Consider the following 17,492-nt stretch of genomic DNA (forward strand, 5'->3'; position numbering starts at 1 on the left):
TCATGCCACTAAAATCTATCTACTCCATTTTACCATTACATTTTTCCTTACATTTCCAGCACACTCTAGAATTTTGTATGAAATTTCCTTATTCTTGCTCTTTCTCTTTCCCCCTTGTTTCCTTCTCTGTGCAAGCTCTTCTGGAAGCCTTTCTGTGGTACTTTAAATTCCATCATTTTAATTCCGATTTCTTCATACTTGTCCCTCTATTGATTGTTTCTACTTGAGGGATTCTGGTTTTCTCTTTAAAACCTTTGATTTCAGGGCCACTTCCTCATATCATTTTCTAACATGCCCACCACTGCCATCCCGGGAAGATCAGATTCCTGCTCTCCCCTTGATCTCTCTCCTCTTTTACTTTTTAATCTCTTCTTGTCCCATCAGGAATTTACCCCCTTCTTTATATCCCTGCCAAACTTCTAGTTTTTGAGAAGTGAATTTTGGCTTCATCAATAAAAATGGGAGCTTCATTTATGTGACATGTCACAACCTCTATCCTTTTTTGTACATAAATAATGTCAACTCCCCTGGCTCCTTTCCATTTTGGTAACTATGTAGTCAACTGTTGGCATCTGTGTTTAAATAAACATTTTGTAATCCTGTGTTCTTACAACCTGGGTTATTTGTTGGGGCACTTACTTTAAATCATTCTTTTTTTTTTTTTTTTGTCTCAAGAATCAGTGGAAATATTCCTTTTCTCTCCTGACCCATACTGGTCTTGTGGCATTTTGGCAGGGGGTTATTTTTATATATGACTTTTCCTTTTCACATTTCTTTTGGGGGTAATAAGGATTTATTTGGAGGGGGGATATGCATCTCCATGAAATGGATAGTTTTATTTCTTCAGCTCATAAATATCATTATGTATCATCAGATCCAGATTCCAGAAGTGTTTGGAAAATTCCTATTATAAACTCTAAATAAAAATCTTACTCTTTTAGGGATGCCTGGCTGGCTCAGCAGTTGAGCCTTTGCCTTTGGCTTAGGGCATGATCCCAGAATCCCGGGATCGAGTCCCACATCAGGCTTCCTGCCTGGAGCCTGCTTCTCCCTCTGCCTATGTCTCTGCCTTTCTCTGTGTGTGTCTCTCATGAATAAATAAATAAAATCTTTAAAAAAAAATCTTACTCTTTTAAAATTAGCTGGTAAGGAAACCCATAAATCCAGGTCTTCTCCATGTTTCTGGAGAATGATCTGCTCCAAACAGGTAATATCCAGACTACTTCTTGCACAAACTGATGTTTAGTTTATATTTCCCTAGAGTCCTTTAAGTGGTAGGTCTTGCCTTCTTTTTAGTGGTAATTTCATGCTTCTGCTTTTAATTACTGTTTATCTCATTTTTGTGAATTTAATTAGTCTTTGAAAACTTCTTTTAGATTTCTTTTTCTTTGTTTCCTTTTCTTCCTGCCCATCCCTCCAGGACTTGGGATCATGTGCAATGATTTAGTCAAACCTCTCTATCACTTTCCTGCTTCTTCTAGTCCCTCTCGTGCACTTCACAGACCTTACCCCATGGAGTCAGACTTATCCATGTAGGTACCTTTTCTGGTTAGAAGCTACCTTCTCCTAAGTGTCTCCTCAGCACACTGATCACCATGCCCTGGCTTCTTTCATTGATTTCCTTTTACTTTTTTGCCACCACCAGCTGAAATCAACTTTTATTTCTCTCATTTCTCTCTGATGTTCTAATAACCCTGAGTCCCAGGTAGCTTCCTTAATCCATTTGAGCAGATGTTCCCATCAGACCTTTCATTTTGCACCTTTGAAGCCAGCCTGGTAGGTCCAGCTTCCATGTTTTTATGACTTGTTCCTGGGCAGTCTGCCTATTCTCTCACCAACGAAATTTACACTCAGTTGGTTATGGTTTTATTCTCAACATCTGAATGTTTCACTTCGTATTACTCTCAAATGATTTCTTAGGCTTCATCTTTTATAGGTCTTTATCCTATATTAAAAGCATAAGAAAATATCTCAAGCTTTTCTGACAACAGTTCAATTTCATATTTCCCCAGTCTAAATCCCATGAAGGTCAGCTGTTACTGTTCTACCAAGATGGCTAATACCTCACCAAATCTCATTAACCGAATCATAATGTATTTATGAATAAGGTCTTTAGGTTTGATCTGACCTGGAATCACCAGAAAGTTCCTAAACTATCTTGACCCCTTTTTATTGATAAAGTCTCTAAAATAAACCGGATTTCTCTGGTGGTCTGAACTTACTTCATACTCCTTACTACTTATTTCTAAAGAGATCTGCAAATCTATATTTTGGGTTGAAAATTGAAAGTCAGGTTCTCTACCACAAGTCTCAGACCACAGACTTTAGAAGGCATTGCATGGTTGCTATGCCCAGAGTCTGGGCAGTATAGGGGAACCTTTTACTCTGTCTAGTTCCCTATGTTATTTGGATGAAAGCTGAAACTATGTCCCCACACCTGATTTAGAATTTCTCTAAGTTTGAGGGCTTCATTTTTTTCAGTCCCCAGACTTACGGAATTGGGACTTCTTTGTCTGCATTTATGGTTGATTTTATGGTCAGCAGAACTGGCAACTGTCTAATAGGAGTAGTAAAAGACTCCCAGGTTTCAAACCCACTGGTACCTTTTTATGATTGCATCAACAAATGTTGATCTGGCAACATTACTGGCATCCAGAACACACAAAAGACAATGATAAAGAATGATTATAAAAATAAAGGACGCAGGGCAGAGGGGAAAGCCTACCCTGAGGTAGAGAGAGCAGCATAAGAGTGAGAACCATGGGTAAAGTAATGAAGGAAATATATATGTCAAGCAAGAGGTGTCCTTCTTTCTTTACCCTTTTGTGGAGTGGTGGGTGTCAGCACTTGTTTTATTGTAGGAGGCGGGAAGGGAATATACTATACAGCTTTTTGATTGGAACATTTTCTTTGGAGGAGCCAGGATCATACTAAAACCATGAAGGTGTTAGATTCCAAAAGAATAGACATGGAATTGTGGACAAAAGATGGAAGACTCACAAAGGAAAACTGTTTCCACTCACCAATTTTGCTTAGGACAGACCCTAGTTTTCTCTCTTATGTTGTATGTATTCCCCTTAGTCACCTAGCTTGGGTTGGGAGTCAAACTGATGTGTTAAACTGGTGAGCTGAAGGGAGATGAATGTTGACCATGGAACTGTGTTATACCCAGAGGAAGGGCTATGGGGCTCTGAGTGGGACCCTAACTGTGGTCCTTCTATTTCAGGGGTCTGTGTGGTGTTGGGCATCAGAGGAATGGGTTCAAGTCTGGTCATATTCTCTCCTCTCCATGTAACCTTGGATCTGTCTCCTGACCTTTCTCAGGCCTTAGTTTTCTGATATTATCTAATATTACTACTTAGGTCACTTATTAAAAATATTGTGTTAATGTTACTGCTAATGTTTTCTGTGATGATTAAGTGAAAGGGACTTGGTCATTTTTAAAGCTCCACACACATTTTTCTATAAAATTTGTATGGAACTTTGTTATTTTAAAGTTGAACCATATTAATGTAACAAATGAGGAAACTGTAGTCCAAATAGGCTAAGGGAGTGTTAAAACAATTAGTGACAGAGGTAGGAATGGAACCCAGGCTCCCGTCTCTCCGGGAGGGAGCCCGGAGGATTGTGGGTGAGTCTTTGAACAGGGGAACAGGTGAGTAGGTTCTGAAAGCAAGGGACAGAAGGCGGTAAGAGGTTCTTTGTGTGTGTCGGGCAATGGGTGAGGAGAGCAGAACACAGAATGGAGTCTTTCATAAGTGAGTTACTGCTTGGCCTTATTCCCAGAATACCTGCTAAGCTGAAACTGCCCAAGGGAAGGGGCCTTCGTTCATCCACAAATCCTTAGATATTCTTCTAACAAGTGAGTTTGTGTGGATGGTAGGGAGCTCTGAGGAGTCGGAGGAGGCGAAGTTTTCCTCCCTTGAGCCAGAAGAAGTGTAGTCGGGAGGCGGCGGGGGTGGGGTGGTGGTGGTGGTGGTGGTGGTGTAGGACATGCAGGGAGGGAGGGAGGCTGGGAGCAGGGTACGGGGAGGGGTCAACATGGTTCCGTGCTTCGTGCCAGCTAGGCCTGGCCAGGTGGACAGAGCAGCCCTCTGTGTTAAGGAGGCAGATTCTCTGACATCAGCCACCATCTCTCCCTTAGTGTGCTCTGAAGGCAGGGCACCTCTGTTCAGGGTTGTGGGCAGGCTGCTCCCAAGCTCCTTTAATAAGACGTTCCTTGAAGGTGATAGGCTGAGACAGGGACAGGCACAGGAAATAGGGAGAGATTCACAGCTCATTTTGATATCTGGGTTGACTGTTCTGATTTATGCTCCCTCTCTGACTTCCAAAGGGCTCCCTCTTTGTCCTTCCAGAGGACAGTGGTGTACTGGATTTGGCTCATTCCAACAGGTTAGTTTTCTGGGCTTCTGTGAGTCAGTGGGTATCACACTGGCAACTTGAAATAGGCCAAAGTAGGGGTATTTATGCCAAGGGAACTGGCAAATGTTACAAATCAAGGCCCTTTTTTCCTGGCTAACTGGTTGTTAAATTGTTACCATCACAATATTGGCTAAGTGGAATATGGAGTTCCATTGAGTTCTTTGGACTGGCTTCTATTCAAGTTCTGTCTAATTGGCTCCTAGAGCTTCCTGAAAAGATCCAATAGGCCTAATACCCTAATTCAAAGTATCCACCCCCTTCGGGTGTTGGATCCCTTGGGAAAGAATAGTAGAGGGGACCAATGCAGAGCTCTGCCTTGGGCTGGAAGTGACCAGGGTCTTGTTCCAGGTTTCTGGCCACCATTACTTTGGAGAGACTAGAGACAACTACTTTGGGGGCAGAGTGACCACAGTTCATATGACGGAATCAGGCTCAGGGCTCCGAGCCTGCTCAGAACTCCATGCCAGGGCTCCTTGCTTTCCCTTACTTATCTTTAGATGGCAATCATACAACACCAAGATGTCAAACTGTCGCTAATTTCTAACCAAGGCATCTGGTGTTTGGCAGGTCCCCAGGCATCTGACTCTTATGACTTTGAACCACTTTGACCTTATTTGTATGTTCAGACCTGAAAGCACTGCAAATAGGATCTGCTCTGTCTCCCCACCCAAACCTTTCTTGCCTGATCCTTCATCCCACTTCTTGGTTAAAACAAAACCCCACAACTAAGAAACCAACCAACCAACATCACCCAAAACCAAATGAAACCCCCTTTTGAAAAAGGAAACCCCAAACATCATTCTCACCAATCATTCCAGGAGGAAGCTAACTTTCTGTCTTCCAGAAAATGATAGAAACATGCTATTCAGAAAGCACCCAGCTCATGAATCACGTATCCTCCCACGACTTCATCTGCACGAAAATAGATGCTTCATCTGCTTGCATTCCTAGTTTTCCTGCCCAGAAGTCATTATCCTTTGGTGACATCAGAACTGGTTGCTCCAAAGGATGGTTGCTGGTGAGGTGCAGGCAGTGCCAGCTGGTCCGGTGCCTGGGCACAGCAGTTCTGAAATGTCCCGCGAGGGCAAAGGCTGAGAGCTGGGCTGGGATGCAGGGAGGGAGGACAGCTGACAGAGGACACTCTCTCAGAGATGACCAAATCGAGCTCCTGTATACTTTCCGTTAGGGGCCCGAGAAGCCAATTGACCTGCCCCTAGTCATTCCCTGAGTGGGTGGAGAAATGAGGCAGACACAGAGGGGGCCGCGTCCAAAAAGTTTTACCAGATGTGACCGCCAGCAAGGTTTGGATCAGGCTGTTGCCCTTGCTGTTAAGAGGTAAGTTGGTGCTCAGGATGGTGGGGCAGCTGAAACATCGCTTTGCGGGGGGAAAGAGCACAACTCTTGAACCCAGTATGTGGATTCTCCTCCTATGCTGCCCCGCATAGGGATTGACAAGCTACTGCCCAAGGGCTGAATCCGGCTCACTGCCTGTTTTTGCACAGCTGGGAAACTTAAGAAATGGCTTTTATGTTTTTAAATTATTGAAAAAGAAATTTAAAAATGGAACATTTTCACGATACATGAAAATTACATGAAATTCGAACTCCGGAGTCCATAAATAAAGCTTTATTAGAACGCAGCTGTGTCTATTCCTTTTACGCATTGTCCGTGGCTGCCTCTGCTTCACGGCTGAGTCAGGGAGCTGGTGACGTGGCCCGCAAAGTTCAAAGTATTTACTCGCTGTCCCTTTATGGAAAAAGTTTGCTAGTCCCTGGACAAGATGCCTCTGGAAGGTGCTTGTGGCTCTCCCATTCTTGATTGGGTGACACATTTACATTTGCCACCCCCTCCCCAACTTCGGTGATGGTTCTCCTTGTGAATTCTCCATCTGTTCCTACCACTTGCTGTTGGGGTTGGATTCAGCCCAAGGAAAGCAGAATACAAGGAGGCTGTGGCTTGAAACCCTGGGCTCTCATGAAAGGCAGGGGGACAGGGAAGAATGAGAGGAGGGTGACACTGGACATGGGACAGAAAACCATTTCTTAGTTTAGTCATCGGGGTTATATTTTGATCCATTGAATGTTGAGCCAGGAGAGCATTGCATTTCCCTTCATGTTTCTAAAAGCTCACACTCAGGGCAGAATTTCTAGTGGTTTGGAGACAAGGACTGGCCTCTGGGAAGGGTCCCCTCTTCTCTTCTTAGCCTTCATGTGGTAAACACGAGTCTGGGGAGATCTAGTCCCGAGGCCTGGAGAAGAGCCCTGGATTAGGCTTTGGCCCTGCAGTGAGAAGGGTCCTGTGGCCCTATGTCTCCCAGCCTCAGACCCCAGCCTTGCTCCTCGGTCTCCACTGTCCTGTGTCATTGACTGTGGTCCGTGCCTGGTGCCTGGTACTGCAGGACAAGCCGCTCCACTTGGGGCTGTTTCTTTAACCATAGAAGCCAAGCAGTTGTGGAAATGCTTCCAACTACAACTTGTGGGCAGCTCTTACTACACAGCTGCTGCTCAGTTCCCATTGTCCAAGGAGATTAACAACAAAAAATAGCTTGGAATTTTCTTTTTATCTACTGCATATAAGACATGGAGATAGAGGGATTGTGCCCAGTGTGTGTGTGATGGGAGCAGGGCACTCTCACCACCCCTGGATTAGTAGCCAGTCCCAAACACACAGCTTTTAGAGCTCTTTGGACCAGTTTTCCATCCGGGAATCTCTCCTACACGTCGTCTGACAAGTGACAGTGAGTCTCAGTACTCTTTCTTTGATGCCTTCTGTCATGTTCTCCTCATCCCTGACCCAGCCTGTCACACAGGCCTGGACTTGTCCAGCTGAACATGTTATTTGTCATGATCCCTGACACTCTGCTTGCCGCCTTGGGGACCCTTTCTAAGAGGCATCTTGGTGTTGCAGAAGGAACACGAGCTTTGCCAGAGGTTGGAATTCGGGGCATTTAGCTGTGTGACTTTGGAGAAATTACTTAAATTTTCTGTGTCTAGATAGAGAAAGAATGTACTATTTTACAGCACAATCATGTTGATTAAATGAGATAAATGTGTAATATGTCTGGCACAAAGTTAGCCCTCACAAGTAGGATTTATATCCCACTCTGGCCACATTTGCTTTCCTTTCTATTTTTCTTTAACGTAGTTTCCAGAACTGAACATAATATTTGAGATATGGCTTGAACAATGCAGGGTACAATGGAGCCATTTCATCCCTATTAGGACAATAATCTTCTTCTAATGCAGGCTACTGTGAGCTTGGCTTGCATTGTTTGAGACAGCCTCACTACTGAAATTTCCAAGCAATACTGGGTTGGGAGTCAAGACAGTATTCTTTTCCAGTTCTTCCATTTATTTTCCTGATAAATATTTATTGAGCTTCCATCGCGTACCATGCACCAGGTGGTACAACAGTGAACAACGCAGACAACTGCACCCCAGTGAGGGAGCAAATGGTCAAAGGTATAATACAGTGCGGGGGGGGGGGGGGGGGGGGGGAGATACAAACTATAAATCAAAACAACCCAAATAAAACAAACAAAAATAAAGCTGGTTAAAGGATTGAGGGACTCCTGACACTAATTAGTTGTATAGACTCGGTAAAGCAAAGAGATTGAATCAGATCTTTTCAAACAATACTCAGAAGAGCCTCAGGGGTTTGGGAAGATGCCTTTGGGTCTTTATTAGGTGAGGTGAATTGCTGGGAGGGGTTGCTGACTCATTAGACCTTTTGCCTCCTCTACAAAGCAGTCCCAAAATGTCTTCACTTGGCCCCTGTGTAAAATTCTCATCAATGAAAATGTTCTATTATTTGAAAAAAAGCTTGAGATCATCTATATTGGATAGTCTCTGGATTCTCTGCTTAGCTCAAAGACTGAGAATTGCTAGAACTTTTCCATTTGAACTACTGCTAAACCAGATTTCCCTCGGTCTGAGTGAGTGGTGTAAAATAGCATTTACATCTATTAGTGTGAATTTTTATCTTCTTAGCTTTGGTCTATTGATCTGGTAGCCCGAGATAATTTTGCAACATTAATTCTAAGATTCTACATATTAGTGATACCTCCTAGCTTTGGTTTTTCTGCAAATCTGTTTTATGTGTCTTTTACATCTTTATCCAGATCGTTTACAAAAATGTTGATTAAGATTCAGCCCTGGGGCAGAGACTTTTGATCCTTTAACAGACTATCAGGTTGATCTAAGCATAGTCAATGACCTTTGAATTTTATGTGTTCAAATGGCTACAGACCCATCAGAGTATCATAGCACCCAGCCAGTATTTCCTCTTCTTACCTCAATACCATCTCATTTCTGTGCTTACTTAATGGCTATTATCTATCTAATCTGGGATCGACCCTGGGGAAACAGATAAATAAGACACGAGGGATTCACAGCTAGTAGGAAAGATGGAAATGCAAGCCAATAATCATAGCCATATGATGAGGGCCAAAGGGCAACATGAACCAGGACGTTGGGAGGAAGTGCTCAGCTTTGCCTGGAAATGTCGGGCCTGAGGTGGGGGGTGGGGTGGGGGAGGGATTTTCTCAGTCAACAAGACATCTCCAGATTACCTCATTCAAAAAGGTACCCATGGGAACTGTTGTCCAAAGTCATATGAAATCTAGATAGGTGACACCGATGACAGCTTTCTGATCATTCCCAATACTTGTTTCTGGAATTTAATTTTTAAAAAGGTGAGATGTTATCTGATAGGCTGGGGGCAGATGGAAGTGAGGTCAGAGGGGATGGATGCATTAGCTGAGGGCCTTGGGGAAGCTAAGCTCAGGCTGGAGTAATGGGAGCACAGGGGAGAGATCATAGGGGCAGGAAAGTCAGGGCTTGTTGAAAAAATGGAGAGGAGGACTGAAGGAGAGTGAGAAGTTGTTCAACACTCTAGATTTTCTATTTTGGGCACCTGGGTGGCTTTTGGTGCTATTACCCAGGACCATGAGGAGAAATCCATCCCAAATAAAGTTTTTTTTTCTTCTAAATAAAGTTTTTGACCAAAAACATGAAATAGATCCACCAGCTTATTTTAAGCATATTAAAAAGGAGAATAATTGGGTCATTTCTATTTGTCTATTTTATAGAAAAAGGCTACACAATGTTACACTTTATTCAGATTACAATTAGAGTGATTATGAATTAGTGTTCTACACCATTACTCAAGTCTTAAAAATTAGAAATTGCTGTAGCAGTATTTGCTATAACTTAACACTATGAGAGATTTAAAAAACTAACAGTCACTGCAAAAAAAAAAAAAAATTAAAGAACTACTTCAAAGCAAGCAAAGTCAGTACCAATACAGATATTTAAAAAAAATAAATTTAACAAGCAAGGCTAGAGTTTGATAAATTCCATATCTTGTGATCTATTCTTGTGCATTCTTCACTTCTTGAGTCACTCCCCAGATCGGTTTGTATTGTTACTAAAGGATGATTTACACTGTCAGTGTCAAACCAGGCCAGCTGATTGTTGTCACCTGGAGGCAGCCCATCCATGCATGAGTCCTGGGCATGCCCCAGTCTGGCAGCCCATCAACTGGATAGTCAGCACCAGGGTGGTGGCCACCTATCTCATGCTTCATAGAACTACGAGACAATTGATGGAATATATTTTTTCCCTCCTAATTCTTTGGCTTCAGATTTCCAGTGCTAACTGCTGATTTAGGAGAGGATGGCTTCTGATATATGCCTGGAGAAGTAAGAGAGCAGTGATGATTTCCTTTCTCCCCAAGGGGATGCTTATACTGCGACAAGCCCTCTTCAATGTGACCTGGCTGCATCCTTTCTAAACTTTAGCTTCAGTTTTGAAGCAGAAGGAGTATTTACCTGTCACATGCTTCTAACTGGGTTACCACTTTATTCCAGTCTGCCAGGGACTTTCCCAGTTTTAATAACCAAAGTCCTGCCGACTATGAGTCCTTTTAGTCCCAGGCAAATCGGGACTGTACGTCATCCTAGATGTACTTGAAGTGCAAGAGTGCTTGGTGTGTGCACAGAACATTCTTAGCAGCCTTGGGTAGGCAATGCAATTGCTGGAACACAGCGTAGCTCTTAAGTCTTATCTGCCCTGAAAGAGGTACATGGGGTCTGGGAGGCAGCAGGGAGGATCCAGGGTGGCTTTGTGTGTTGTAGGGATGGGGATTGAGGTCACCCCAGGGCAAAAACACACAGGGCAGACCAGAGGGGCTTCGAGCAAAGCTATGGCTGGGCTGCAAGTTGGTCCTGTCACCTCTCTGGGGGGCTGAGCCAAGCCTCCCCTACTCTACTTTCCTGAGCACCTAACCGAATGGAGAAATTGCATGGAGAAATCCAAGAAGACAGAGCAAAAGGTCAGGCTGGGCTCTCCATCCCTCAGACCACAGCAGCTCAGATGCAGGAGCTTCCTGGGAGCATTGCTGCCCCCGGTATGCTCCCCAGCACGAGAGGCCACGTACTGCTGCAGGAAGATGGGGAAACAAGATAGGCAGAGCCACAGTTTTCTATGAAAATGTTAGGTAAGAAGACAAAGTGACTGTGGGTATCCTGAGACGATGGTGGGCATCAGATTTTTGTCTGTCTTCTCCTGCCTTCCCTGCATTTACACACACACTCACTGGGGAGGGATGCAGAATGGGGAAATTTTGCCTCTCTTCACTTCCTGTATGAAGCATAAGAAAATCTTTGGCAAATCGAACCCTAAATTTATTGCTCAGCTGAAATCCAGCAGCCCCCATGGCACCCCTCTCCTCCCTGCACCTCCCAAAGGTTAACTAGTTCCCACAGGGTGCAAAAAAGGGGTTATTGAAAACAGCAGGGTTTTTTTTTTTTTTTTCCTTAACTTCAGCACTTCTGGTAAATCTCTGATCCAGCATCTAGTGGTTAACCACTGATACAGGAAATGACATTTAACGTTTTTATCACTCAGCCAGAAATGGAAGAACAAGGCAAGTCTGTGTTTAGGGAAGATGGATGGTTGCCCACCACCTTCATCTTAAAGGCACACCATCTCTTTTTCTGATTGCCTTGGTGGTTGGTGGCTCACTTCCCCCTCGGCCTCAGCTTTGCTGACAATGAAGCAGGCATGGCCGAAGAGTCACAGCCTTGCTGCCAGAGGATGGGGATCCAAACGTTGCCAGCTACGAAAAGGATTCTGGGAAGCAACAGGTTCCTCTTTTCCACGAGCCGTTGCATGTGGGGACAGCAGGCAGGAAATGAGTGTGGATGCCCCAGGTCCCAGGCGTTGGAACCGCAGCATCAGCCCAGGGTGAGGCTGGGCCTGGGGCCACTCAGTCAAGGTGAGACTTTCAACAAAGCCCCTGTCCGGTGGTGCTAAGTGGAGGACAGTCCGCAAAGGGTCATTAACCCCTTTCGAGACAATCAGCAAAGCAAGAGTGTTGAACACCACAAACCACAGTGAGAGAAATGACATTTGGTTTCACTTGTAGTTTCCCTCGGTCACTGGGTTCTTCTCCATTTCTTGTCGCCCTTTTGCGATGAGGGGTTTTCAGTGCAGCTGCTAAGGGGACTCCTTGGAAGAGCATGAATGCCAGCAGCCACGACGACAGGAAGCACCCACACTGCTGGGTGGTACTGGATTCATGGTCCTTACACGCTCCAGGCCTGCAGGTGCTAAGTGCTATAGCCAGCCAGCTCCCACTGTGGGTTGCCAAAGCCATTTACTAGGAAGCCCCAAGCTCCGCCTTCTTGCCCAGGCTCCACCACACCCACTGGCCAGAGAGAATCAGGAGGCTGAGGCATCTAACCCTGGACGCCCTGGTTGGGGTGGGAGAGATCCAGTCAGTGCATTGCTGGCAAACACGGCTGTATCCCCCTATTAATCAGGGCCTGAATTCTCTGATAAAATTCCCCAGGTCCCTTCCTTCTCTTACTAAAAACTAGCATGATCTTGTTTTTCTGAAGAGAGTCACTGGGTGCAAAATTCTCTTGCTCTCTGCTGCCCTCCTACAAATGCATCTCCATCAACACTAGGAGGCAGGGTGGTAGAGTGGGTGAGTTCTGTTCCAGGGGGCAGCAAAGTTGGTCGGCTGCACATTATCCGCCAGGGAACTGACTGGAGTCACTTGCATTTTTGCTCTGCATTTTTCTGGAAGGCATTGAAGCGAGGACCCCTCACAGCCTCTGGGAGCCTCAGTTTATCCATCTTGGCATTTGCTGTGAAGAGGTAATGAAACCTAAAGAGCTCTGAAAATAAACATGTCCTTCCAAATGTCTACTGTCCTCCATGCAGAGAAATAAGCTGCTGTGTGGCATCAGAGATGTGTTCAGGTAACAAATACTGCACATCATTTTCTGTGCAGGGCACCAGTCTGACATGTTCTCTGAGCTCAAGGAATTAGTCTACTCAGTGGTGCTCATCTCTGGCCACCAGCTAGAATCATAAGCAGGAACTTACAGAACACCAGTGTGCAGACCCACCTGAAGAGCCTCTTGTTTAATGGGCACTCTCACATTTTTTTATAAGGTTCCTTGGTGATTCTATGTGCAGATTAAACAACCACTGATCTAGTTGGAGGTATGGATAAGTTAAATCAACAAGCACTATATGCCCTGATTTTGGCAAACACAAGTTGCTATGGGAGTATGTAGGCAGGGGCCCTTCCCCAGCCTAGAAAGTGCTGGGGAGACTTTGTGAAGTAGGAAGCCTCACAGCTCAGACTTCAAGAGCAGGAATTAAGCAGGAGACTCTGGACCAAGGGGCTGAGGGGAGGGCAGGGGAGGATATGAGGATTTCCAGGGAGAGTGAGAAGCATTTTCCAGGTCCAGGGGTGAAAAAGAACAAGACACTCATGTGGGATTGCAAGTAGTTCAACATGGCTGGAAAAAGCCTGGTAGGAAGCCCAGTGATAAAGCCAGAGATGAGGCCAGCACCAGAACATGAAAGGTATCGAAGGCAATATTAAGAACTTTGGACTTTATCCTGAGGGAGAGAGGGAGTTAATGAAGAGTTATAATGAGAGAAGGGACTGTGATCCATTTTGCACAGAACCAGACAGGTGAATCAGCTGTGGTTGTGTGAGTACCAGAATCTGATTGTGTGAACACCAGGTAGGAAGGTAACCAGACGGAGGTAGGAAGGAAGTTAGAATATGCTTCAGTGAGAGCTTCCTAAACTACATTAGTGGTTATGGGGATAGCAAGAGGTGGGTAGATTTGGGAGACATTTCAACACAGAATCATTTCAATGTGGGGAGTAAAGTGCGACAATGAGCAAGGATAACTTCCAGGTTTTTGTCAAGGGCAATGGAATAGATGGTGGTGCTATTCCCTGGGCTGGCCCTGTGGGAGGTTCCCTGTGCAAGTGAGGAGGATTAGCCCTGCCAGCTGCTCACATAGAGTACTAGAAGTTAGCCAGGACTGGATAGGCCTCTGTTGGCAGCTCTGGGGCCTACTCAAGTCTCCCATGGGTGGCTCAGAGCTCCTGGAAGCATCAGGGGAGGGTATGTAGCTCAATGAAAAGAATAGGGTATTTACTGAATTCTTCATAGCTTGCCAGCCTATTCAGATTCTGATGTAACATGTCTCCCTCACCCCTTGCCACCCAACACACATTCAAGATGCTCAATGTCTCAGCTAGACCAACTCCAGATACTGACAAATGATAATAACCACTTTCCATTTTTCTGTGACTTATGACCTCATCTCCATTTTCTCCTTTAAGTGAAATCTTCTGACTCCCATTGACCCATATAAGAGAACTTTTAATGACAGAAATACCTAAAAACATCCTTTGTGATCCAGGCTCCCTCTAGACTCTTTGTCTTCACTCTCCCAGAAACTCTTCACCTTTAAAGACTGCCATTCATTTTTTAATGCACATGATTATGTGTCTCCACTTCTTACAGCCCCTTGATGTCACCCTCTCTTCCCTGCTTTTAGTCAGTTTGGGCTGCTGTAACAAATGACTGTAGACTGGGTGGCTTAATGACTATTTATTTATTTCTCACAGCTCTGGAGGCTGGAAGCCCAGGACTGGGGTGCCAGGATGGTTGGGCTCTGACAAGGACTGTCTTCTAGGTTACAAACTGCCGACGACTCCTTTCTGTGTCCTCACAGAGGGAAAAACAGAGCTCTCTGGGATCCCTTTTACGAAATGTTAATCCCATTCATGATGGTTCCACCCTCAGGACCTAATTACCTTTCAAAGGCCCCACCTCTCAATACCATCACCTTGGGGGGTAGGATTTCAATATAAGAATTTTGCAGGGACACACATACTCAGTATAGACTAAACCCTTCCTCCTGTGACCACTTCCTTTGATTCTCTATCTTCTGATCTCCCTCTCTGTGCCTCTGCCCTCCACTTTTCTTGCTTTTCTTGGACTTCTTTCCTGCCCTACCTGCCATCCTGTTATTCCACAGATATATTGGAAAGTTTGGCAAAGATGTCAGTCAGCTCCTATGACTTTAATCTTGGTTATTAGGGTCACTTAATGTTAAATATGACAGCATAAGGGAAGATGCTTTGTAAATGGTAAATCACCAAATATATGTGAAATGATGATAATAATAACAGGCTTGGGGGGTTTCTGCTTGTTTAAAGCATCAGAGACAATAGTTGAAGAATAATGAGATTTTATCCTTAAGTTCCCCTGAAAATTGAGGATCTACTGTGTTGATCTTTCACAATTCAGATTCTCAATTGAGATGAAATGTTTTTTGGAAGATTCATGTGAAGTTTAGTTTGCCACTCCTGCTGTTCTTGTCATTTGTAAGAAAACTTGTTCTGCAGACCATATATGCTTTTGTCTGTTTTTTATTGTTGTCCCCTCTACTTGGAGTTTTTCAATCCATCACACATACATTGAGTATCTTATATTCATTCATTCATTGATTCACTCACTCTGTAATTTATTGAGTCTTACTATGTGGTAGACAATATACCAAATACCAGAGATCTGATGGTGGGCAAATCTGAATAGGATTCATGCCCTCATGAATTTACATCTTAAGTTTGAATGTGGAGAGAAACACAGTAAGATAGTGATACAAATCACTGTTAGTTGCCAGTTTATGCTGAGTGCTATGAAGAAGCCCATAGTGCTATGAGAACAGATAATGGGTAGAGTTGACCTACATTGGGGGAAGACTTCCTCAAGGAAGCCGTACTTCTGCTCAGATCTGGGGGGATGAAGAGGGGTTAATTAAATGAGGCAAGGGGTTTCAGGCAGAGGCAAAGATGTGGGACTGAAAGTGGAGAGTAATAGAGAGTATGTTATAAGCAGCTGGGGATGGGCAGACTGTGTGGGCTCTGTGGGGGTGTTAAGGATTTTGGTTTTGTTTTTAATCTCAAGGATTGGAAATCCTCAGAAAAATTTTAATTGAAATTATGTTAGGTTTGCACAAAGGTAAATAAAAATCTCAGACCTATCCACTATCCTCAAGAAATCTTGGTTTATGGAAGGAACCCAAGGAAGCAAGATATTTTTCTGGGTGAGGAGTGGTCAGAGAAAGCTTCAGAAATGAGGTACTATTTGAGCTGGGTGTTGAAAATAGTTTTCCAGATAATATGAGGTGTGGGAAGGGGTGAGGAAGCAGGGAGAATCAGCACATTTTGGGAAGAAGACATTGCATATGCAAATACCCAGGCCCAGAAGAGTGATACAGATTTGTATAAAGACCAGTCATCTGTTGTGGATGGAACCAGGATGCTTTAGGAATCATTAGGTGTATTTTGCAATATCCCACCTTTCTTTCCTTTTCCGTGTGGTAGCTTTGCACTTTCCACCAGGCTTAGGTTTAGATGTGGCCAATGGAAGTAAGCAGAGGGATGTCTGTTACTTCTGGGTGGAAGATTTAAAAGTTAATTGCCTTCTTTGCTACATTCTCTTTTTCTTTGACCATTTACAATGTTCCAGAGAGTAGATGCTTTCTCAGACTGTGTCCTAATATGAGGCTTACTGTTGACAATGGAGGCCGAGCCACCAGTGATCTGCTAGGGACATAAGGATGAGCAAGAGACAAACCTCTGTTGTAAGCCACTGGGATTTGTGGGCCACTTGCTACTGTACGATAACTTAGTTTATTCTAACTGATATGGGGGCCTTTCAAGAACTGTGAAGGGTCTGAGATTTTATATTGCCTGTAAGCTACCAGCTACCAGCCAGAGTAACATGGATGCTGGCAAAAGACATGAGATTCCTGAGTCAGAGATCAAGGATTTTATTCCTCCCAGAACAACAATCATGAGCTTCATTGTTGCACTGGCTTTCCTTTTTTTTTTTTTTCCCAAGTCCCACTTGGCAATGTAGAGTGCCCCAGATGGAAGTTACACCTGGTGAGTTTGTGTCACAGATGAGGAAATCCAAGTTTAGGAAACTCCAGTCTTTTATAATGGACTGCAAGCCAATTGCCCAACCTTTGTCCTGGAGGGAGATAATTGTCTTTATTGTACTGAAAAGCAAACAAACTTTCTCTCCATTCGGAGGCAATCTCTACCTCTGTTTTCCAAAGCTGCTCTCTACACATTCTTGAAAAGATACCTGAAACAAAATTTGCTAGTCCTTCTGTTTGTAAGAAGTGCAGAAATGTGAGAGACCTATGGAGATTGCCTCTCGACAGTATCTTTGGGTAAGTGGAGGAAAATTAATTTTGGAAGACATTTGGGACCTGATTAGGAAGGATTTCATACTTTGAACTTTGTCTAGTAGGCAATGCGGAGCCATCAAAAGTTCTCAAATGTGATATTGAGAAGAGAGGATGAATCAAAAAAGGAGAATACTAGAATTAGGAGAAAGTTTAGGATTAACTATGTAGGTTTGGAAATTTTAACATCTGAAGGGAGCTAAAGCCACAGGATTGACCTCTACTTGGATAAATTCTATAACCTTCAAATCTCAGATCAAATAACATCTTATTTAGTAGTTTAAAAGAATTATTTTTTCATTGTACTTTAAATTTAAATTTTAGTTTTACTATTATTATTTTTTAAAGATTTACTTATTTATTTGAGAGAGAGAGAGCGAGAGAACGCAAGTCCGGTAAGGGGCAGAGGGAGAGAGAGAATCTTCAGGTAGACTCCTTGCTGAGCACAGAGCCTGTTGTGGGCTATGATCCCAGGACCCTGAGC

At 43.9% G+C, this 17,492-nt stretch overlaps 1 long non-coding RNA gene across 9 annotated transcripts in view; it reads left to right on the forward strand.

Annotated features, from left to right (window-relative positions):
- Positions 1 to 17,492, forward strand: part of LOC140617484 (uncharacterized) — a 66,881-nt gene that overhangs the window by 7,204 nt on the left and 42,185 nt on the right. For 3 of the 9 annotated variants that reach the window (XR_012017707.1, XR_012017710.1, XR_012017711.1), the window contains exon 1: positions 16,850 to 16,993. The exons of 4 other annotated variants lie outside the window; for them this stretch is intronic. This is a non-coding gene — a long non-coding RNA (uncharacterized lncRNA). Of the gene's footprint in view, positions 1 to 4,362; positions 4,393 to 5,515; positions 5,758 to 16,849; positions 16,994 to 17,492 lie in introns of those variants that run through there. 2 more of the 9 variants (XR_012017717.1, XR_012017714.1) reach the window with 2 other exon arrangements.

The sequence above is a fragment of the Canis lupus genome, chromosome 25 (assembly GCF_048164855.1).
Source record: "Canis lupus baileyi chromosome 25, mCanLup2.hap1, whole genome shotgun sequence".
NCBI classification, from domain to species: Eukaryota; Metazoa; Chordata; class Mammalia; order Carnivora; family Canidae; genus Canis; species Canis lupus.